This window comes from Oncorhynchus masou, chromosome 16 (assembly GCF_036934945.1).
Source record: "Oncorhynchus masou masou isolate Uvic2021 chromosome 16, UVic_Omas_1.1, whole genome shotgun sequence".
In the NCBI taxonomy this organism is placed as follows: domain Eukaryota; kingdom Metazoa; phylum Chordata; class Actinopteri; order Salmoniformes; family Salmonidae; genus Oncorhynchus; species Oncorhynchus masou.
The window spans coordinates 47,134,110-47,144,910 of record NC_088227.1 but is presented as its reverse complement, the minus strand read 5'-3'; positions in this window follow the sequence as shown (position 1 = coordinate 47,144,910).

The following is a 10,801-nucleotide window of genomic DNA, read 5'->3' as shown; positions in this document are numbered from 1 at the left end:
TAACAAAGCTAGATTGTGAGATGCAGAACAGGGACAGGAGAGAATTGATGTTACAATTATAAATACTTTATTTATATTTTTTATTGAACCTTTATTTAAACTGGGAGTCACATTGAGATTAAAAATATATTTTACAAGAGAGCCCTGTACACATTACAATAAAAACAGAATATTAAAACATACGCATATATGTGTATGGAAAAATATTTAACTACATAGTAACTTAAACTGCCCGAGGGGCATCAGCACATCTAGCTGCAGTGAACTCTGCAGATTGTTCCAGAAATCAGGGGCAAAAGAACGCAGATTTTCCCTGTGGAGACTGATCTCTGGTGTTATCCATTCCTGGGTTTGGTAATTTATGATTCTTATCTTAATTAATGATGTTACATATAGAGATTAGACAACAACAAAAAAATTAGATTATTTTGTGAATAAATCAAAGGGAATACAGCTCTCTTCTTACAGACAGAGAGGTCCATCACACATTTATATACAGACTACAAGGATGAGTCCTAACATTGTCCCACTGTGATAAAAACGTATTGTGGATTGGTAGAGGGGGGTGAGAAGGATTACTTATCCTATCCTAGGAATACCTAGGATAGGATAAGTAATCCTTCTCACCCCCCTTAAATGATTTAGATGCACTATTGTAAAGTGGCTGTTCCACTGGATGTCAGAAGGTGAATTCACCAATTTGTAAGTCGCTCTGGATAAGAGCGTCTGCTAAATGACTTAAATGTAATGTAAATGTAAATGTAGACTGTGTCCAACAGTTTAAATACAGTTTGCCGCATGTAAACAATATCACCAAAATCGAATACAGGGAGAAATGTTGTTTGAACAATCTTTAGCCTACTTTTAATACTAAGGCATGATTTATTTCTTATAAATGAATAAATTCTTATAAGATCTTGGATCTTAGCTCCTTAGTCAGATGTTCTATAGGCGTTACGAAGGACAATTTGTCATCAATCCAGACACACAGGTACTGATATTGAGAAACCAGCTCCATTCTTAGAACAGATATGCAGGTCCTCAGGGTCAACATTTCATGACCTACAGAACAACAGGAGCTTGATTTTACTTAGTATTTACACTAATTTAAGATCTGTAAGTGATTCCTGAACTGAATCAAAGTCATTCTGAAGTTCATGAATGGCCTGCTGCACTGAGGTGGCACAGGAACACAACACTGTGTCATCTGCATAGAGATGAATGTTACAAGCATGAACAGTGTTTCCTATGTCTTTAATATACAATGTGAAACAATAATGGAGCCAAAGTAGAACCCTGAGGAACACCTTTTTGAATTTCAAGAAATTCAGATTTAACCCCATCTATCAAGATGGCCTGAGTTCTGTCGCTGAGATAATTCAGATTTAACCCCATCTATCAAGATGGCCTGAGTTCTGTCGCTGAGATAATTCAGATTTAACCCCATCTATCAAGATGGCCTGAGTTCTGTCGCTGAGATAATTCAGATTTAACCCCATCTATCAAGATGGCCTGAGTTCTGTCGCTGAGATAATTCAGATTTAACCCCATCTATCAAGATGGCCTGAGTTCTGTCGCTGAGATAATTCAGATTTAACCCCATCTATCAAGATGGCCTGAGTTCTGTCGCTGAGATAATTCTGAAACCATAAACAGTATATCCCAGGCCTACTCTTAATAACTTCTTCAGCAAAACAGAATGATCAACAGTGTCGAACGTCTTTGACAGATCAATGAACAAAGCAGCACAGCTCTTTTTTAGCGTCCAAGGCATTGACAAGATCATTAACAACGTGGTTGCTGTGGTAGTACTATGCCCAGGCCTGAACCCTGATTGGTTTATATTAAGAATACAATTATCAGATAAAAAGTAAGAAGGTAGTCTTGAAAAGGGGGTGAAGATAATGTGTATCCCTTATTGAGTGGCAGCACAAATATGGACTTCCTTTTGGAAAACTTCCTGGTAACAATATTAAATATAAAATGTGGGCTACTGAGCCAGCAATAAGAGGTGCTGCACACAGACCAGACCAGGCTGCAGATGATCAGATGGGGATTTTATCATGGTTAACGTTAACAAAGCATCCAGGATTTCTTTATTGGTGAATTTCCTGAAAACATTATAAATATATTATAAATATAATAGACATTGCCAGTATCGTTCAATAGATTTTCACCATCAACATTCAAAAGACTCTTTCCGAGAGCTCGGCTTTGACCATTAGATTCCACCAGCAGAAACAAACCTTGTCTCAAACGGCGTCCTATGGGACATTATGGGCCGTGTTCAGAAGTACTGAATAGATAGGGGCCATTTTGACATGTATCGTCAGCCCAACTAAACCTCAGCCATTCACAATGTGGCACTGTCAATCACTCTGATCCAGTCTCCGTGTAACCCTGTCTAGAGAGGCTGCGTTTGCGCGTGCGTGCGTGCGTGTGCATGCGCGTGTGCATGCGCGTGTGTCTGTCCTTCTGTCTGTCTGTCTGTCTGTCTGTCTGTCTGTCTGTCTGTCTGTCTGTCTGTCTGTCTGTCTGTCAGGGGGGTATAGGGCACCCTATGGCACCATGTGCGCGATATACAGGGAACAGGGATCCATTTGGGAGAGAGGGTTATGGTTAGGTTGTGTCTGCCAGTAGCTGCTGGCGTCTTGTGAGGTGATCTGAGAGCCTTTGGAAAGAACAGAGAGCTGGACTACTTTCAACTGGTCATAACAGTTTAACAGTTTCTGACTCGATAAAAACATGCAAGGTTCATTAACATGTTATAGGTTTTAAGGTTCATCGTCACTTCATTGTGCACAAAATATATTTCTGACAAAAGTCAAATATGGAATTTGATATTTCCCACCAACAGCAAGGTAGTGCTTGTGGTATCTTTCTAAATGCTAGTAAAACAACAACACTAAGGTAGTGGTTGTAGCATATCTCTAAATGCTAGTAAAACAACAACACTAAGGTAGTGGTGGTAGGATATCTCTAAATGCTAGTAAAACAACAACACTAAGGTAGTGGTGGTAGGATATCTCTAAATGCTAGTAAAACAACAACACTAAGGTAGTGGTGGTAGCATATCTCTAAATGCTAGTAAAACAACAACACTAAGGTAGTGGTGGTAGCATATCTATAAATGCTAGAAAAACAACAACACTAAGGTAGTGGTGGTAGCATATCTCTAAATGCTAGTAAAACAACAACACTAAGGTAGTGGTGGTAGCATATCTCTAAATGCTAGTAAAACAACAACACTAAGGTAGTGGTGGTAGCATATCTCTAAATGCTAGTAAAACAACAACACTAAGGTAGTGGTGGTAGCATATCATATCTATCATATCTATCCCGATCCCTGTTAGACTAACCCTATCCCAGACAGACTCACCCTATCCTCCCTATCAGACTAACCCTATCCTCCCTATCAGACTAACCCTATCCTCCCTATCAGACTAACCCTATCCCTATCAGACTAACCCTATCCCTATCAGACTAACCCTATCCTCACTATCAGACTAACCCTATCCTCCCTATCAGACTAACCCTATCCTCCCTATCAGACTAACCCTATCCTCCCTATCAGACTAACCATATCCTCCCTATCAGACTAACCCTATCCTCCCTATCAGACTAACCCTATCCTCCCTATCAGACTAACCCTATCCTCCCTATCAGACTAACCCTATCCTCCCTATCAGACTAACCCTATCCTCCCTATCAGACTAACCCTATCCTCCCTATCAGACTAACCCTATCCTCCCTATCAGACTAACCCTATCCTCCCTATCAGACTAACCCTATCCTCCCTATCAGACTAACCCTATCCTCCCTATCAGACTAACCCTATCCTATCAGACTAACCCTATCCTCCCTATCAGACTAACCATATCCTCCCTATCAGACTAACCATATCCTCCCTATCAGACTAACCCTATCCTCCCTATCAGACTAACCATATCCTCCCTATCAGACTAACCATATCCTCCCTATCAGACTAACCCTATCCCTATCAGACTAACCCTATCCTCCCTATCAGACTAACCCTATCCTCCCTATCAGACTAACCATATCCTCCCTATCAGACTAACCCTATCCTCCCTATCAGACTAACCATATCCTCCCTATCAGACTAACCCTATCCTCCCTATCAGACTAACCATATCCTCCCTATCAGACTAACCATATCCTCCCTATCAGACTAACCCTATCCTCCCTATCAGACTAACCATATCCTCCCTATCAGACTAACCCTATCCCTATCAGACTAACCATATCCTCCCTATCAGACTAACCCTATCCTCCCTATCAGACTAACCCTATCCTCCCTATCAGACTAACCCTATCCTCCCTATCAGACTAACCCTATCCTCCCTATCAGACTAACCCTATCCCTATCAGACTAACCATATCCTCCCTATCAGACTAACCGTATCCCTATCAGACTAACCCTATCCTCCCTATCAGACTAACCCTATCCTCCCTATCAGACTAACCCTATCCTCCCTATCAGACTAACCCTATCCTCCCTATCAGACTAACCCTATCCTCCCTATCAGACTAACCTCTATCCTCCCTATCAGACTAACCATATCCTCCCTATCAGACTAACCATATCCTCCCTATCAGACTAACCATATCCTCCCTATCAGACTAACCCTATCCTCCCTATCAGACTAACCCTATCCTCCCTATCAGACTAACCCTATCCTCCCTATCAGACTAACCCTATCCTCCCTATCAGACTAACCCTATCCTCCCTATCAGACTAACCCTATCCTCCCTATCAGACTAACCCTATCCCTATCAGACTAACCCTATCCTCCCTATCAGACTAACCCTATCCTCCCTATCAGACTAACCCTATCCTCCCTATCAGACTAACCATATCCTCCCTATCAGACTAACCATATCCCTATCAGACTAACCCTATCCCTATCAGACTAACCCTATCCTCCCTATCAGACTAACCCTATCCCTATCAGACTAACCCTATCCTCCCTATCAGACTAACCCTATCCTCCCTATCAGACTAACCCTATCCTCCCTATCAGACTAACCCTATCCTCCATATCAGACTAACCCTATCCTCCCTATCAGACTAACCCTATCCTCCCTATCAGACTAACCCTATCCTCCCTATCAGACTAACTCTATCCCTATCAGACTAACCATATCCTCCCTATCAGACTAACCCTATCCTCCCTATCAGACTAACCCTATCCCAGACAGACTAACCCTATCCTCCCTATCAGACTAACCATATCCTCCCTATCAGACTAACCCTATCCTCTCTATCAGACTAACCCTATCCCTATCAGACTAACCCTATCCTCCCTATCAGACTAACCCTATCCCTATCAGACTAACCATATCCTCCCTATCAGACTAACCATATCCTCCCTATCAGACTAACCGTATCCCTATCAGACTAACCCTATCCTCCCTATCAAACTAACCCTATCCTCCCTATCAGACTAACCCTATCCCTATCAAACTAACCATATCCCTATCAGACTAACCATATCCTCCCTATCAGACTAACCCTATCCCTATCAGACTAACCATATCCTCCCTATCAGACTAACCATATCCTCCCTATCAGACTAACCATATCCTCCCTATCAGACTAACCCTATCCCTATCAGACTAACCATATCCTCCCTATCAGACTAACCATATCCTCCCTATCAGACTAACCCTATCCCTATCAGACTAACCATATCCTCCCTATCAGACTAACCACCCCTATCAGACTCCCCCTATCAGACTAACCCTATCCTCCCTATCAGACTAACCCCTATCAGACTAACCATATCCTCCCTATCAGACTAACCCTATCCTCCCTATCAGACTAACCCTATCCCTATCAGACTAACCCTATCAGATCCTCCCTATCAGACTAACCCTATCCTCCCTATCAGACTAACCCTATCCTCCCTATCAGACTAACCCTATCCTCCCTATCAGACTAACCCTATCCTCCCTATCAGACTAACCCTATCCTCCCTATCAGACTAACCCTATCCTCCCTATCAGACTAACCCTATCCTCCCTATCAGACTAACCCTATCCTCCCTATCAGACTAACCCTATCCTCCCTATCAGACTAACCCTATCCTCCCTATCAGACTAACCCTATCCTCACTATCAGACTAACCATATCCTCCCTATCAGACTAACCCTATCCTCCCTATCAGACTAACCCTATCCTCACTATCAGACTAACCCTATCCTCACTATCAGACTAACCCTATCCTCCCTATCAGACTAACCCTAACCCTATCCCCTCCCTATCAGACTAACCCTATCCTCCCTATCAGACTAACCCTATCCTCCCTATCAGACTAACCCTATCCTCCCTATCAGACTAACCCCTATCCTCACTATCAGACTAACCATATCCTCCCTATCAGACTAACCCTATCCTCCCTATCAGACTAACCCTATCCTCCCTATCAGACTAACCCTATCCTCCCTATCAGACTAACCCTATCCTCCCTATCAGACTAACCCTATCCTCCCTATCAGACTAACCCTATCCTCCCTATCAGACTAACCCTATCCTCCCTATCAGACTAACCCTATCCTCCCTATCAGACTAACCCTATCCTCCCTATCAGACTAACCCTATCCTCCCTATCAGACTAACCCTATCCTCCCTATCAGACTAACCCTATCCTCCCTATCAGACTAACCCTATCCTCCCTATCAGACTAACCATATCCTCCCTATCAGACTAACCCTATCCTCCCTATCAGACTAACCCTATCCTCCCTATCAGACTAACCCTATCCTCCCTATCAGACTAACCCTATCCTCCCTATCAGACTAACCATATCCTCCCTATCAGACTAACCATATCCTCCCTATCAGACTAACCATATCCTCCCTATCAGACTAACCCTATCCCTATCAGACTAACCATATCCTCCCTATCAGACTAACCCTATCCTCCCTATCAGACTAACCATATCCTCCCTATCAGACTAACCATATCCTCCCTATCAGACTAACCCTATCCCCCTATCAGACTAACCCTATCCCTATCAGACTAACCATATCCTCCCTATCAGACTAACCATATCCTCCCTATCAGACTAACCATATCCTCCCTATCAGACTAACCATATCCTCCCTATCAGACTCCCTATCAGACTAACCATATCCTCCCTATCAGACTAACCCTATCCTCCCTATCAGACTAACCATATCCTCCCTATCAGACTAACCCTAACCCTATCCCTATCAGACTAACCCTATCCTCCCTATCAGACTAACCCTATCCTCCCTATCAGACTAACCCTATCCCTATCAAACTAACCATATCCCTATCAGACTAACCCTATCCTCCCTATCAGACTAACCCTATCCTCCCTATCAGACTAACCCTATCCTCCCTATCAGACTAACCCTATCCCTATCAAACTAACCATATCCCTATCAGACTAACCATATCCTCCCTACCAGACTAACTCTATCCTCCCTATCAGACTAACCCTATCCTCCCTATCAGACTAACCCTATCCTCCCTATCAGACTAACCATATCCTCCCTATCAGACTAACCCTATCCTCCCTATCAGACTAACCCTATCCCTACCAGACTAACCATATCCTCCCTATCAGACTAACCATATCCTCCCTATCAGACTAACCCTATCCTCCCTATCAGACTAACCCTATCCCTACCAGACTAACCATATCCTCCCTATCAGACTAACCATATCCTCCCTATCAGACTAACCCTATCCTCCCTATCAGACTAACCCTATCCCTATCAGACTAACCCTATCCCTATCAGACTAACCCTATCCTCCCTATCAGACTAACCATATCCTCCCTATCAGACTAACCCTATCCTCCCTATCAGACTAACCCTATCCCTATCAGACTAACCCTATCCTCCCTATCAGACTAACCCTATCCTCCCTATCAGACTAACCCTATCCCAGACAGACTAACCCTATCCTCCCTATCAAACTAACCCTATCCTCCCTATCAGACTAACCATATCCTCCCTATCAGACTAACCCTATCCCTATCAGACTAACCCTATCCTCCCTATCAGACTAACTCTATCCCTATCAGACTAACCCTATCCTCCCTATCAGACTAACCCTATCCCTATCAGACTAACCCTATCCTCCCTATCAGACTAACCCTATCCTCCCTATCAGACTAACCCTATCCCTATCAGACTAACCCTATCCTCCCTATCAGACTAACCCTATCCTCCCTATCAGACTAACCCTATCCTCCCTATCAGACTAACCATATCCTCCCTATCAGACTAACCCTATCCTCCCTATCAGACTAACCCTATCCTCCCTATCAGACTAACCCTATCCTCCCTATCAGACTAACCCTATCCTCCCTATCAGACTAACCCTATCCCTATCAGACTAACCCTATCCCTATCAGACTAACCATATCCTCCCTATCAGACTAACCTTATCCTCCCTATCAGACTAACCATATCCTCCCTATCAGACTAACCCTATCCTCCCTATCAGACTAACCCTATCCTCCCTATCAGACTAACCATATCCTCCCTATCAGACTAACCCTATCCTCCCTATCAGACTAACCCTATCCTCCCTATCAGACTAACCCTATCCCTATCAGACTAACCATATCCTCCCTATCAGACTAACCATATCCTCCCTATCAGACTAACCATATCCTCCCTATCAGACTAACCCTATCCCTATCAGACTAACCATATCCTCCCTATCAGACTAACCCTATCCTCCCTATCAGACTAACCATATCCTCCCTATCAGACTAACCATATCCTCCCTATCAGACTAACCCTATCCTCCCTATCAGACTAACCCTATCCCTATCAGACTAACCATATCCTCCCTATCAGACTAACCCTATCCTCCCTATCAGACTAACCATATCCTCCCTATCAGACTAACCCTATCCTCCCTATCAGACTAACCATATCCTCCCTATCAGACTAACCCTATCCCTATCAGACTAACCCTATCCCTATCAGACTAACCCTATCCTCCCTATCAGACTAACCCTATCCTCCCTATCAGACTAACCCTATCCCTATCAAACTAACCATATCCCTATCAGACTAACCCTATCCTCCCTATCAGACTAACCCTATCCTCCCTATCAGACTAACCCTATCCTCCCTATCAGACTAACCCTATCCCTATCAAACTAACCATATCCCTATCAGACTAACCATATCCTCCCTACCAGACTAACTCTATCCTCCCTATCAGACTAACCCTATCCTCCCTATCAGACTAACCCTATCCTCCCTATCAGACTAACCATATCCTCCCTATCAGACTAACCCTATCCTCCCTATCAGACTAACCCTATCCCTACCAGACTAACCATATCCTCCCTATCAGACTAACCATATCCTCCCTATCAGACTAACCCTATCCTCCCTATCAGACTAACCCTATCCCTACCAGACTAACCATATCCTCCCTATCAGACTAACCATATCCTCCCTATCAGACTAACCCTATCCTCCCTATCAGACTAACCCTATCCCTATCAGACTAACCCTATCCCTATCAGACTAACCCTATCCTCCCTATCAGACTAACCATATCCTCCCTATCAGACTAACCCTATCCTCCCTATCAGACTAACCCTATCCCTATCAGACTAACCCTATCCTCCCTATCAGACTAACCCTATCATCCCTATCAGACTAACCCTATCCCAGACAGACTAACCCTATCCTCCCTATCAAACTAACCCTATCCTCCCTATCAGACTAACACTATCCTCCCTATCAGACTAACCCTATCCCTATCAGACTAACCCTATCCTCCCTATCAGACTAACTCTATCCCTATCAGACTAACCCTATCCTCCCTATCAGACTAACCCTATCCCTATCAGACTAACCCTATCCTCCCTATCAGACTAACCCTATCCTCCCTATCAGACTAACCCTATCCTCCCTATCAGACTAACCCTATCCTCCCTATCAGACTAACCCTATCCTCCCTATCAGACTAACCCTATCCTCCCTATCAGACTAACCATATCCTCCCTATCAGACTAACCCTATCCTCCCTATCAGACTAACCCTATCCTCCCTATCAGACTAACCCTATCCTCCCTATCAGACTAACCCTATCCTCCCTATCAGACTAACCCTATCCCTATCAGACTAACCCTATCCCTATCAGACTAACCATATCCTCCCTATCAGACTAACCTTATCCTCCCTATCAGACTAACCATATCCTCCCTATCAGACTAACCCTATCCTCCCTATCAGACTAACCCTATCCTCCCTATCAGACTAACCATATCCTCCCTATCAGACTAACCATATCCTCCCTATCAGACTAACCCTATCCTCCCTATCAGACTAACCATATCCTCCCTATCAGACTAACCCTATCCTCCCTATCAGACTAACCCTATCCTCCCTATCAGACTAACCCTATCCTCCCTATCAGACTAACCCTATCCTCCCTATCAGACTAACCATATCCTCCCTATCAGACTAACCATATCCTCCCTATCAGACTAACCCTATCCTCCCTATCAGACTAACCATATCCTCCCTATCAGACTAACCCTATCCTCCCTATCAGACTAACCATATCCTCCCTATCAGACTAACCCTATCCCTATCAGACTAACCCTATCCTATCAGACTAACCCTATCCTCCCTATCAGACTAACCCTATCCTCCCTATCAGACTAACCCTATCCTATCATACTAACCCTATCCTCCCTATCAGACTAACACTATCCCTATCAGACTAACCCTATCCTCCCTATCAGACTAACCCTATCCTCCCTATCAGACT